This window comes from Chelonus insularis, unplaced genomic scaffold (genome assembly GCF_013357705.1).
Source record: "Chelonus insularis isolate UGA/USDA-ARS -01 unplaced genomic scaffold, ASM1335770v1 contig_88_pilon, whole genome shotgun sequence".
In the NCBI taxonomy this organism is placed as follows: Eukaryota; Metazoa; Arthropoda; class Insecta; order Hymenoptera; family Braconidae; genus Chelonus; species Chelonus insularis.
In genome coordinates, this window is record NW_023276776.1 from 260,146 (window position 1) to 274,727 (window position 14,582).

Consider the following 14,582-nt stretch of genomic DNA (forward strand, 5'->3'; position numbering starts at 1 on the left):
AAGTATATCTTTATATACACAAACCGACGACCAATGAAATAAAAAAAAATAAAAACTTGAAGACGCGTTGCAGCTGTCGTTTAAGACCACTAGCGTCACTTTAATTAGGTAGAGAAAAAAAAATTTGGAAAGTGTTTTCGTATTGAAATGATTGCAGTGATGTTATAGAGGGGTTGCAAATTCAATTCCTTTACACTTAGTTTCTCTTTTGCTAACATTTTTGGGGGAAAAAAGGAGAAATAAAATAAATAATCCCCAAAGCGACAGATCGATGAATCGAAGAGCAAATGCGACTCGCATCTGTTGCGGTTGTGTTTCTAAAGGAAAATTAATGCAATTCTTTATCTCTCTCCTTTTAACATTCTCTTCTCTGTCATTCGTATTACCTACACGATTGGCTCGTGCTCTCGCGAGTGAACTCGGCGCATCTGCTCACTCGGGACTCCGATGAAGTGATTTCGCGTGGTATTGTGTCTTTGTTGTGGAAAAAGCCCCCATATACTCTTCTCACTTCTCTCCCTCGATATATCGACAATTTCCTATACCATTGAAAATTGTGCACCCTCAATTGACATTTCCAAATGCCCAACTGGGCGTTCTCGATACCACCTAGGTAGATAGAAATTATTATGAGGACTAATTTTTCGCTCGCATCAGTTTACTGTTCACTATATCACTTTCGTCCTGCTTTCCAGCTGACATATTTCTCTTTTCTTTTTTTTACTTCCATCTTTCGTCATTAAACGATTCATTGTTTATTTAACATTCTTTATATTGAAGTAGTCTTCTTTCTGGAATTTTTTTTGATGACATATATCTTATGATTTGGTATTTTTATTAATTATATTGTTAAATATAAAAACAACAAAAGATATTTGAAAAGAAAAAGTTTATTGAACATGACTGGATTAATTTACAATAAATAATTATAATATCTAAATATGTCCTACATGGTGTCAATCATAAATTCACATAGATAAATCAGTTACTAACTATTGCTATTTATTTATAAAACAAAATTTTGTTTTGAAAAAATTACTGAATCCTCAGGTTACTTTTGAAGTTGAAAAAAATTGGAAAAATGTAACAAATGTTCGAACTGATATTTTTGCCCTTTTTTTTTTTTAATAGAAGTATGAAGAGTTTTAAACGAAAAAATTTTTTCAATCAAACTCTTCGTTTCTCTCTGAAAATTCGGTAAAAATGCATTTTTCCTCTCGGCAAAACTTTATTGGAAGTTCAAAAAAATAATAAATAATGGTTCAAATATATTTGTGTTTCATTATTGTCTTTAGTAAACAATTTTTTTTTTTGTTTAATAATAAACAAAATTTTCCCAATATAAAGAATTGTGTAAAAGAGAGGTAATTACTATTGAGACTAATTCAATATTTTATATAATTGAATAATAACTTCATGTTTCATGTGTTTACTTTGTAATTTATACTAAAAGATTTGTTTATCATAAAATTTCTGCGAATTTTGTCTGATATTCTTAAGAAAGTTTGTGCTCAAGCTTATTGGCTTTTGTCACTCTTTTATTTCCTGAGGTAGACGTGAGCTAAGCAGAAAAATGAGGTCACATTATGTAATTCTGTGCAGTAGATCCCCTGCTATAACTTTTATGTGATATTAAAAAAAAATTTTTATTCATCGTTTTTTTTTTTCGGTAATAACTTATAATATACGCAGTCTCAATCTTCAGTTCATTTTGAAAACAGCTCATCAATAATTCTTTTATTTTCAACATTGAAAAAAAATTTAATGCAACTTTAAAAGAATAATCAAGTTTTAAAAATTCTATTATAATTTTAAAAAATTTATAATCATAAAAATTCTTTAATAATATTTTTCATAATTTAATTTCGAAATTTTTAATCATAAACAATAATTTAAAATTATTTTTAAGAATAAAAAATATTTTGACGTCATTTTTGATATGTGGTTATCATGAATTTATTATTCAATTGCTTTTTCAAACATCAAATATATTAAACTCCAAAAATATTGAATTATTTGTCAATTTAACAGCAAAATAAATCTGATAGCTGAGCAATATAATAATTACAAGCGCAATCTCAATCGACAAAAATTAATTTTGTTGGTAAAATAAATAAAAAAATCTCTTGGCACTTGGTTAGAAGAACCCCGTCGAGTCGATGGTTATCGAACTTCCTGTCTGACGCTTCTTGCCAAAGAAAGGTCTCCGAAGAAGTAGTATAGACTGAGCGGAAGAAGTAGAAAAAGAGTAAAAAATGTTGAAGACGAAAGAGAAGAGGAGACACACGAGAAAATAAATGTATATGGTGTATGTATATAATCAACACCGGGCCTGGGTTTCTCCAGACACCGTCGGGTGTGCATCTGTCAGTCCTGTCCGAGGTTGACGGACGATCTCTATGAGGCACGAGACCCCAAAATGAAAGCTGTGATAAATAGAGACGAAAATAAAAAGAAGTAAAAAGCAAGGGTGGAGAAGAAAAGGAACGAAGAAATGAGAAAGGACTTTTGAGGTGTAAGGAAGAAGGATAAGAAGGACGTGTGTACTTGATAGTGTAGGGGAGGTTAAGGGTGAGGACACGTGACCGGAAAGCGGGGGGCAGCGCACGCGCCGTCGTACTCCACCTGGCGCATCACCTGCTGCCCCCTGCTTAAGACTCTCCATCTCTTTTCTTACGCCTCGTACACCACCTTTACTTCTCTCCAACTCAATTCTGCTGATGATTCTTTTTCAAATCCCTCTGAAAAGCTTATGAAAGCGTTGAAAGTAAAGAAACTTAAATAAGGCCCACTAATATCAACCTATTTGCTCTTAATTATTAGGGTTTTTTTTTTGGACTATAAATTAAATTGCAAGGTGTTGTTTATACTTTTTTAACTCTTCAAGTTTCATTAAATGCAAATAATTTACTCTTTCAGATAATAAAAATCTTTTTATAAAAGATATTTTTATTATTTCATTATGATTAAGAAATGAATATTTATAAAATAATTTCGCAAATCAATTTACGGGTTTTCAGTGCCAATCTGATTGTTGATTTACTCAATGATTGAATATTCATTGATTTCCCATATGAAAAAAATTGTTTTTTATCTATATGGGTTATTTAAAAGAGTACAGATGCTGGAGACTATTTATTACTCAATTAAAAGAAATTATTTCTCGTTGTTATCCATTATTTGTAACGAAATATGATGGCATCATTTACTGTTTAATCATTATTACTCCTATTGAATAATAAATAATTATTTTTTGTTTTTTAAAATAATTTTTTAATGTTGAAATCTATTTAATCAATTTTTTCACTACTATTTAATTAAATAACTCGATTAGATTAATAAATTGAATTATTAAGAAATTGTATTATCTCTTGTAAGTTTGCTATTAATTGTTCTCGACGCTAAATAGCAATAATTTTAAGCTCAATTTTTAAATGCATTAATTATAGAATAAAAAAAAAAAATTCTCGAACAAAAGCATTTGTGCAAATTTCTATTACTTGAAAGGAATAACTACTATTGAGATATTATTCCTTCGATGCATGAATTTTTGACGGCACTATAGTGCAGATGAATGAATTAATGAAGGATTACAAATTGGAACGGATGAAAAAAAATCCCGAAGCACTTGATGCTTACATCATAAATAAATGCTCGAACCGGATGGATATAAAGCATTTTATAGGTAAGATGAGATCAGAGGCTGTATATAACACATATTCCTATACATACATAAGCATCTAAAATGGTTTTACCGGTGTGGAAACACCTGGACCACCTATTCGGAAAATTCATCAGGGTTATACCTGCAACCCGCATCTGCCTGTCACTCCCTCTCGATTCTTCTGTCGCGTGCTCATTTTTTTCAATTTTTTTTTTTCTGTACTCCTTCCTAATATACCTTACTCAGTGTCTATGACCTCAGAGCAAGATAATCATAAGCTAGTATTTCTCTCTGAACCTAATAATTACCAGAGAAGAATTGTTATAGTGATGATGCTATTACTCTTATAAATAGTTTCAATCTATATATATATATATGTTGTGTAGTAATAATAATAATAAAATGATTAAACAATGTCATTAACTTCAACCTAATTTCTTAAAGTGGTTCAACGTTCTCTGGTATCTTTATTATCGTTAGATTCTTCATAAATAAATCTTTAGGGAGTTTATTATGTAATAAATGTAATATTTGGGTAAATAATGTACATGTTGAGTCAAGGAGGGAATTAAAATCAAATAAATTTTATAACATGTTAACATTTAATACATATTTTTATTGATCTTATTTATTTGGTGAGTTTGAAGAGAAAATTAAATTTTAAATTTAAGAGCATTTGATACAAACAATTTCAAATGATGAAAAATTAATAATTGAGTTGTTGATGCTGAGGAAAATGTCGCAGTAACTGGCCAATGTATAGGAAAATTTATTGAAAAAGGTTGTTCATCTTTACTTTACTGATAGGTTTAACTACTGGTCCTTAATTGGTCCTCTGTTGGAACATTAACTCCATATTCTGAAGTGTTATTAGTGATGTAGTTACATACATTGATAAAAAAAAATTTACTGGAAACTGGTAATAATTTTTTTTTGATAATATTAAAATTTTGAATAGTAGCAATAAATAATTCGTTTATAGAATTTTATAGTGTGTTTATGGCATTTAACATTGTAAATAATTTAAGTGTTTATTTTTTTAAACACTTTACACATCTAGATATTTTATTAATTTAGTTGAAAATGATTTAACTTGATATTTAATAAATTCACAATCAGTTTTCTGCCAATTTTAAAAGAAAATTTATGATTGAAGAACGAAAGACATGAATAAAAAATGTCATAATTAATCAAAGAATATTTTTTTTCTGTTCCAGGTAAGTTGAAGAAAAGTCTTTGAATGATTGCTCCACATTTATACTCCATTTATCACATGTAACTGAGTGAGTGTCATGTTTTCTGGCTGTCAAAGAGGTAGGTTATAGGTAATTCGAGGGTGTTCGCCCTCATGACATTGCGTATGTGTATCAGTGTGCGTAGGCGACTGCGTCATTCAAGAAGCATCGACCCGTCACCACAATTCCCTCCATCCCGCTCTCGTCACTATTCCACCTACTACACTACTACTACGACTACTACTATAACTACTCATTACTTTGTCTCACATCGCGTCCTCTTTTTCAATCTAATTTTTTCCTCTAGAGTCTCACAACTATCCACAACACCCACACTGTCTATTAGTCACGTGTGAATTAGGACATCTAGCATTTGTTATTTATTTTTTCCAACTCTCCCTTTATTTTCATTTTTCTCCAAATCATACTCAAATGCATGTACATGTTGGTGAATGTTCTATTAATCGTTCATGACTTTATGAATTAAATGCTAAGAAATGAATTTTATCCAAAAAAACAAGAGATCAGCACGTGGTGCAGTTATATTGAATCAGTACTATATATACATCAACTTGCTTGTGAATGAATTCGTTATCTACAAAATGGCCGCGACCTGAGCCATGAACCGTAGCTGCGCCGGAGGTCAATCGTGAGCATCCACCAAGCTTTACATTCCGTACATTCAATTCTCATTTTCATATGCTACATTTATTTTACATTCAAATCCTTTTTCTCGCCTTTCTATTCTGTCTATCACGTCAATAACCATTACGTATTTGTTGGTCTTGTTTAATACCCTGCTACATTGAAGGCTCCAGTTTGATGGAACATTGGATTTTTTTATTCCAACATTTTTTTCAACCTGTCACAATTTGAATTGTTTCAACAAGTCCATTACATATTATTTATCGTAATTATTCTTCTTCAGTTAAATTATAATTAATTTTATTTATTCGACAAATTTTATTACAAATAAATTTAAGAGCATTTTGTGTCATTTAATATTTAAAAATTTATGTCAATATTTTATTGTTGGATGTTGTTATTCTTTGAATTGCATTCAGTTGTTATTTAATAACATCATTCAGCTCAATAACTTTATGAATATAAAGATGTACAAGAGAAAAAAAAATTCTCACATTTACTTTCATTTTTGTTGTTTAATGTAAGCTTTCTTGTGTATGTAATTGATGGAAAGTGAATATAGAAAAGAATATTCAATCGATATTTATTGAATAATAATGAGGCAATAATAAGCTTTTGTTGGAGCAATTCACAATAAATTCATTCATCGGAATTCCAGAGATTGAAAGAAGAGCAAAGTTGAGTACGGACGAAAAACATGAGTGATAAGGAATTATTAAAAAAAGTCTTCGTCATCGTTTATATATAAAAATATATGTCATTTATTTTTTTTTTTTATTCTTCAATACACATATCAAGTTGATTTAAAAAAAAAAAGAGTGAAGAAAATCGAAGAAAAAAAAAACAGAAATGGAAGATAAATTACAATATGATTCATATATGATCGTATAGTAAATTGAATGATTTTTCCTAGAACCTTGATGTTTAGATTGAAAAATATTTTATGATTCACACACGTGAATGACGAGCAATTTTCTTACGAATTTCTGATTCTTAACGACCTTTTGCAAGTATGCGGAAGTCATGATAATTAATGTCAATCAAAAATATTTCAGGTTTATTCTTAGAAAAATGTTGTTTTTAAATATGAATTGCGAAATTTTTTGATTCTAAGAAATCTAATATAACACCTTCAATACCTTTTAGCAGTCATTCATGTTTATTTGATAATTTAAATAATTTATTTTATTATCAACATAATTTATTTTTTTTAAATCTTGGACCACAATAGGTTAACTAACAATAGACATAAAAATTGGATTAAAAAAAAATAGAAAGTCTCTCTTCTAATTAAAGATAATTCTTGCTTTTAACATTAGAAGAAAGCTTAAATACTTTTAGGCTTTTAAGAAAATTGCGAATTTTTTTTAAATTCTTTTATTTCGACCTTTGACCTCATGTTATGCACCGAGAGAGAGTGAAGAATAGTGAAAGAAAGAGAGAGAAGTGACGGCATCGAGAAACGTCGACGCCAACGCGACGGAATTCAGATCGTGGGCTATTTAAATCGTAGCGAGAGCAACTAAACGGTCGTGTAAGAAATAGCCGTTACGCCAAACGAGTGAGCTTTTAACTTGATAAAAAAATACAAATATAATTAAAATAGTAATAACAAAAATATATTTAATTGTTGCTTTAATGAAGCATTATTATTTTAATTGTTAACAAAATTGAATAATTATTATCCAATGAATGATTAAATATTTCCATTACGTCATAATAAGAAAGCAAACTTTGCAAATAATTGACGCAATCAGGCTGCATTATTTGAACGTTATCACACGATATATACATATATTTTGTAGGACATAAAATAAAATTACTAGAGACGCGTGACGTTTGTCGACACCTGAGAGAGTAGTCAGTTGCAATCGTCTTTTACGTCACACCGGCAGTCACGTGACAAATTTACGTCGTAGTACGTCGAATCAACGTGTGTGGCTGTCCTTCTCATATTGTGATAAGACAATATTAAAAAAAAATTCCTCATTGATTTTTCCTATTTCTATTTCACAATATTGCACTAATGGGGATTTAATATTTATCATACATGACAACACTTTTACAATTAGCATCACACAATGCATCATACTTAATCTTTAACAGAAAATAATTTCAGTAATTATACTTTGTTACGAAATCATCTTTTAAATTAATAACAGAAATAGAGTAGTGAGTCACAATAGAAATTTATTGTAGATAATAAGTTTTTAGAAAAGTTGTACCATTTATGTTGATAGTAAAATCAAAGTATGAGTCATTAATGAAACAATTTAATTATTTACAAGGAGGAATAATAAAATAGTGTATTACCTATATTTTATATAATCAAGAACAAAACGTTTGTTTACGTTATAAATGTCATTAGAGGAAATTAATTAATCTTATCTAAAAGTCAATATGAATTGAAAGGATTATTTATTGCATTAATTTATTTTTTATTCAGCTTCATTAGTGAGATTTGTAAAAATTTATTTCTCTCTGAAGTATAAATGAAATGGTTGGTTTTGGAAAGTTGTTATCATTGTTATTTATTTGGTTCACGAAGTAAAAATAATACAAGGACATTACTTGACCTCTTTAGCGAATATTCACAACAATTTCCTTGTGATTTTCCAAGCTCACAGGTATATTTAGATATTCAAATAACGCGCTATAATAATGCTTATTGTTAAAGCAGAAAAAGTTGGGATTCCGGGAATCGCAATGACAACCGGACGTGACGACAAACGCACTTGGCCTCCACTATAACCTTTTTCAGCCGTTCTCTTTCTTTTCCATTCACTTGTCTAATGCGCGCACGAGTATTTTATCTCACTCATGTCTTCCTTTTCCATCTCTGTTACTCTTTGAACAGCTCCACATTCTCTGTTAGTGTTATAAAAATTCGCTAGGGGGCAGTGATAGCGTTTTGGCATCACAGTTGAGCGTCTACTGAGAAGGCGCGCGCAGTCCCACGCGGACCGCGTGCGTTGAAGTTCCGACTTGGTGTTTGTTAACCCTCTTACTGTACAAATATTGCCATCTCTCTCACTCTTAATCCCTCTACATCATCACTGTCCTTGTCACACGCACTCTACACTCTGTCTTTCTATCTTATTGCCGTGTTTGTCTGTGCGTGGGAGACTTTTTGCGGCCGGCGTCTCATCCGCTGGTTCAAGAATTCCCCTGAGTAACGGCTTGATCGTCGATCGTTATCTCGACGGAGACGGGATTAAGCGCCAGGAGAGAAAGATATTCACGAGCAGCCATTTTAGTGAGAGCCAAAGGGCGAAAGGAAACTACGTCGTTGTTGGTTGTTAGTGGAGATGGATTATAAACACGAAATGTTGCGGACAAATGAACAAAAGATGTGGCAAGTGAATGAGATTATTCTATCTTCAAAACAAACTCTAATAATAATGTTGTGGGTAATGAAATGGTTCTTTGATGGATGATACTGTTGACATGTTGTACCATCATCATTTTCATCAAGAAAATTTATCAGCTCGGGGTTTTTCCGGGCTTATGTTGGTGAAACTGCGCAGTTTCGGTCGGTGCGTAGTTGAGAAAAAATGTGTATTCATATATCTGTGTATATATGGATGTATTTATGGGGAAAATGAAGACAATCCCAAATAAATTTCCCGCCTATCTTGTCAACGCACACTCCAACCTCCAAGATTTTCTAAACTGTCACGAGGGAGGAGACTTGAGGAGTTTACTTGAAACGTCCACGCGCTCTCACGATTCGGCGCGAGGCCGTACGTTATCGCAAGGCGGGAAGGAAAAAAAGTTGACGTACGTTTTGTGTGTCGTGACTCGCACTCTCTGTGTTCTATATCACAAGCCGAAGTTGTATGATTACGTAATATGTTACTTCTACCGATAAGTCTCTTTCCTCTTACGTCTCTCGAAATCATTAATGAGTCTAAACCAATTTAATGTGTGACTTTTTTTTTGGAGTCAAATAAAAGTGTTCATTTCCCGCCAAAAGATGACTTTATTGAAGATAAACTAGTGAAAGTGTGTAAAGTTGAGTTTGTCAATTATAATTATTGTTAATAAAAAAAAGAAATGATGCTTTATCGACACTTATCATAGATGCCATTCACGAAAGGGATGATAGTGAAGAGAGCGAAGGAGGGAGGGGGTATTTAATATGGCGTCTAAAAATACCGCGTGCACGTGAACAATCTTGAAGCACCTGAAACACCAGATTCCACGTGTCTTTTTTTCTGGAATTTTTTTCATCGTTTTTTGCTTTGAATTACTGCTTGAAGGTTTTAAATATTTAACGAGAGCACAAGTGTGTTGATAAAAGTGAATTTATCGTGAGAAAAACATTTTTAACTACGGCTTCATGAGTATGTGAGCTTGACCATGTGTTTAAGTTTCGAATTTTCCATGGACCGCCACGCCCGCCAAGGAGATCCTCAAAATGGAGACTGGATTGACGGCTTTGGTGTTACTTGAAAGTGTCTTGCAGTTGGTAAGACTTATTTTTGTTGAACAAATCATGGAAAAAGTATTTCCTACAGTCTTGATGGATTGTTGATGATACCTGATAAATAATAATGATAATAAAGTAGCAAATTTTTGAATATCATCAAACACATCATTGGAAAATTTTCAAGTCCATTGGCGCGCCGACATAGAACGTTAATTCGATTAACTGCCGGCGCCAAACTAGATAGTCACGAGTCCAATTTCGATAGCAGACTTAGGAAGTTGTTAGTGGGTCTGCGTGTTGCGTTTACAGGAGGCATATAAATGTGTGTACGTGTATATGATGTTCTTGAAAATGGTAATGTCATTACTTGTAGCGTATAAGCATCGAATGTGAAAGGGTGTGTTGAAGAAATGAGTAGAGTGGGTCTTGGAAAAGGGTGAGAGATGAACACCACCCCCTGAGGCAAGTTGTGATAGCTGTCGGAAGCTCTAATAGAGATTGATGATGAACGCCATTAGAAAAATCGACTCTTTTCGGAAGCTACATCATCAAGAATGTCAAATTGTGTTTTGTAATGGTGTTTTAGGGATGATAACACCCTTATTTTATACTCTATTTTATTCACATTACTAATTTCATCAATTCCATCAACAATATGCTTTAAAATACTGGATTGTATGGGTCATAAAATACTCCCTTTATCTAATCTTTGTTTATAATTTGTTAATTCATGAATATTGCGATAATGAAGTTTTTTAATTGCATTGAATTTATATAAAAAAAAAACTTTATATTTTATTTCATTGATAAATCAATTGAAAATTTTTTATTTTTACTCTAAACGTTCTTTATACATTTCTCACTTGCAAAAACATTATATATAGTTACATTTTTTGCTTGTAAATGATTCATTTTATTATTATGCAAAAATTATTTTTATTGTCACTGAAATATTTTTTTATAATCAATTAATTTTTTTAAAGTCATTAATACCTGACAAAGTTTGTAACACTGAGTAATTAAATATTCAATAAAACTAATCCGAACTTTTGTGAAATTACACAAGAGATACATTGATTAAAAATTGTAAAAGCTCCAAAATAAAACATTAATGAATAATCAATTAATGTTTACTCCCCAATTTTTCGCTCTATTGTTTTAAAAAAAATTCTCAAATAATTTGGAAGCTTTTTATTTGATTTAAATTATAAAGTATGAAGGAATGAGACCTAAAATTTTTATTGAAGCTAAATAAATAATGACAGATTTAGAAAGATGTCTGGTCAAACAATTGAAACATTGCTAACAACAAAAAATGAGTTGTTAGTAAAATGATACATAGATGGAGGCATATATTTATTTTACAATATATTTATAAACTTGGTATTTGTCCCACATTTTTCCCTTTCTCTTTCACTTGTCACAATGACTTCAAAAGTCAAAATATGTATTAATCGAAGGGATTGTTACAAGCTGAGACGCCCCTGTTGTGTCATGTGATGACTGAGTAGCTTTGTTATAACATCAAATGGTAGACTGTAAACATCCGGTTAACGATGTAAATTTAAATACATTCTTCAACCCTATAATTGATTTTATTGATCACATTCTAACAATTTTCACATTATATATTCATTTAAAATATGCTAAAAATGTTGTTTAATCTCCTCAGTATGTATTTAAATATTTTCATATAATTACTTTATTAAAACAGGGTTCTCTTTCCCACATTGCAATTATTAAATAATTTTCTCCGCTACTTAAACTTCTTTATTTTATTAAGTATGCATTTAATCAATTAAATTCCTTTTTTTAAATAAAAAGTAATGTATAATTGGTGCATTATGTTACATACTCCGGTTAATTGTTTCCTTTTGGTTTTATTCATTTTTAACTGCTTGGGTAAGAGAATGTAGTTCTTATAAAATTATAGAAGAATTTCAGAGAAGAAAAAAGAATTATATTGATAATTGATAATATTAAATGAATAATTATAATTATAAATTATTCATTTTTAAAACAAGTGAATTAAGCTGATTATAATTATTGTCATATTTACAGTTTAATTCAATTTATTATACAATGGAATATATTAACATTTATCTTAACAAAACTTGCAAGGTTTGAGTCTGGACGGGAAGTTATCAAATGAGAAAATTGTTTGAGGAAAACGAACATTTTTATTATCAATTCTAGCATTGTTCTGCTTCCCAATGGTTCTTATAATTGTGGATTATTTTAAATTGAATTTTATAACAGTTCTATACAGTCTAAAAATAAAGAAAAAAATTATTATGTTAATTTAATAATAATTCTTGATATTCTTTAAATGTTCATCTTGAAATCTATTGTTAAATTTTTTTAAAAGCTATTTTTTTCCTTATATTCCCAGCAATCAAATCTTCAAAACAATTATAATAATTCATGTTAAATTTTTATTTCCATTTACTAATCTTGATTATCATTTTCATTCATTACAATTTTGTATTTCATCATCTTTATTCAAATTTAATTAAATAAAAAATTTTTCTGTCGTGGAGATTATTAAAAAAAAAAATCTATTAGGTCAATTTAATAGATGGAATTTTTTTAAACAATTTTATATATTCTATTTAAATAAATTAATTTATTATAGCAACAGTAATGAACATGGAATATTTTTTGAAGTACAAAACTAATTCGTTTCTATAGATGGCATTGTAAATCAATAAACTAGACACCTTGAGTTTCTAATAATTTTCCATTAAATTTTTTTCTCCATCAAAGGAACCTTTGATTAAGTATATAATTGAGTAAACAAAAAAAGTAAATAAAAAAAAAGATGAAAAAAAATAGTATAAAAAAGAAGTGCGTATCAATGGCGGATCCTCTGGTTTGCAGCATCGGACTATCACACTCACCGATCGTCGTCGTTTTCTTCAGAAGATTCTTTCTCTTCTACTTCACTTCTTACTTCTTCACAACATCCTGTCCTTTTTCTCAAATTCAATTATATCCAATCTTATCGATAATCCTGAGGATAAAGTAAGATAAAAAAGGAAAAGTGGTCAAGATAGGAATTTTTTTTTCTTGACTCTCGAGATTCAACTGGCAATTGCGTCTAGAGGTTCCAATATAATAAAATTCATTTTAAGTAGATATATCTGAAATATTTGGAAGGAAAAGCGAGTTATAGAACCGTCGTCAAACGTCAATGAGTTCTGCTAAATCAACCCTTAACGAGGTTACTGAACACTTGAGATGAAAGCACAGAAAAGGGGTAAAAGGGTAGTGAGAATGTCAGCATGTGAAGGAGAAAGTGGGGATTGATTTGGGCGCGAAATTGCCCGACAAAATTAAATTTCATTTAGCCTGAGGGTAGGTGTGTCCAAAGGGCTATTCAGTCGGAAATTAAGCAAATCTACGTCAAGTATATTAATTTTAATTAATTTAATTCTTGACATTCAATGCACGAGAACTCAACTAGTGTACATTCGCTCTCTCAGTTTGCATTCAATCAAAGACAAATTTAAACTTTTTAAATTTCATGTATAGAGTTGTATGTAAGCTTCAAATTGTGTTATTTCATCCCTATATGATTGCTTTAACTCAAGTGAGTGATCATTTCAATAACTCATTATTTATTACTTGATTAAAAATTTTATTCAACACGTTCATAAATAAAATACAAATTTGAAATATTCGTAATAAAATATTTTAATCAATTTAATTGTTTATTTTAAAATTAAAATACGTAACGTTTGTCATTATACATATTTTGAAATACTCAATATAGTAATGGTTGATGCTGATAATAAAGTTTCTCTATGATGTGGTAAAATACTTTCTATAGATGATAACTTTGGAAACTAAAATAAACATCAACTTAATAATGATCATCAAATGCATTCATTAAAATATTTCTAGACTATTTTATGTAATTATTAAAATTATTTGAAAGCTTTACAGGAATTCAATACCATATTTTAGCATTTGTTACCAAAAAAAAAAAAATCTTGTTTGATGAATAATTATTTGATTGTTGGGAGAGAAATTTCCAATACATAAAAAAAAACCCAAATGAAACAGCCTTTTTATTTTGACTTCTCGTGATATCGGCATTCTTTGTCATAATTAATTCACTAGAGACTACAAAAGACGAGTTTGATCGTAGTTTCATTAGACTCAAGATTATTTAAGGGGAAAGAAACTTGTGGATTAAATATTGAATAAGGATTAGTGTGAAAAAAAGTTTTTCCATTTGAATTTTGAAAGTTGGCTGGAATGCGAGAATTCCTGTGGGACAGTAGGCAATGGAATATAAAAGAAAGAAGGGAGAAAAATGAGAGTTGAAAGAGAGAAAGAGAAAGAATCGAGGATTGTGTCCAAGTTTACAAGGGTTCCTGGAAGGTCGTCTACCTTCTCCCTCAGGCCTTCTTTCATGTGTCCCGCTTGTGATGCTTCTTTCTTCCCTTTTACTCTCACTCTTCCTACATCCCCACATCATTCGCCTTTATCTCTTCTTTTCCCAGGCGCCTCAAAGATTTTTCCCACCCTCACTTAAACTAGAAAAAAAAAATATAATAATATAAAAGATAAACAAAATAAAAAAAAAGAGAGAACAAGA

The 14,582-nt window shown here is 30.4% G+C and overlaps 1 protein-coding gene across 2 annotated transcripts in view; it reads left to right on the forward strand.

Moving 5' to 3' along the window:
• LOC118072107 (serine/threonine-protein phosphatase 4 regulatory subunit 1-like) overlaps nucleotides 1-14,582 on the forward strand; it is an 81,241-nt gene that overhangs the window by 26,194 nt on the left and 40,465 nt on the right. Inside the window, exon 1 of one of the 2 annotated variants that reach the window (XM_035091723.1) lies at nucleotides 8,503-10,015. The exons of the other annotated variant lie outside the window; for it this stretch is intronic. The gene's annotated coding sequence lies outside the window, so the exon portion shown is untranslated. Of the gene's footprint in view, nucleotides 1-8,502; nucleotides 10,016-14,582 lie in introns of those variants that run through there. 2 annotated transcript variants of the gene reach the window in all.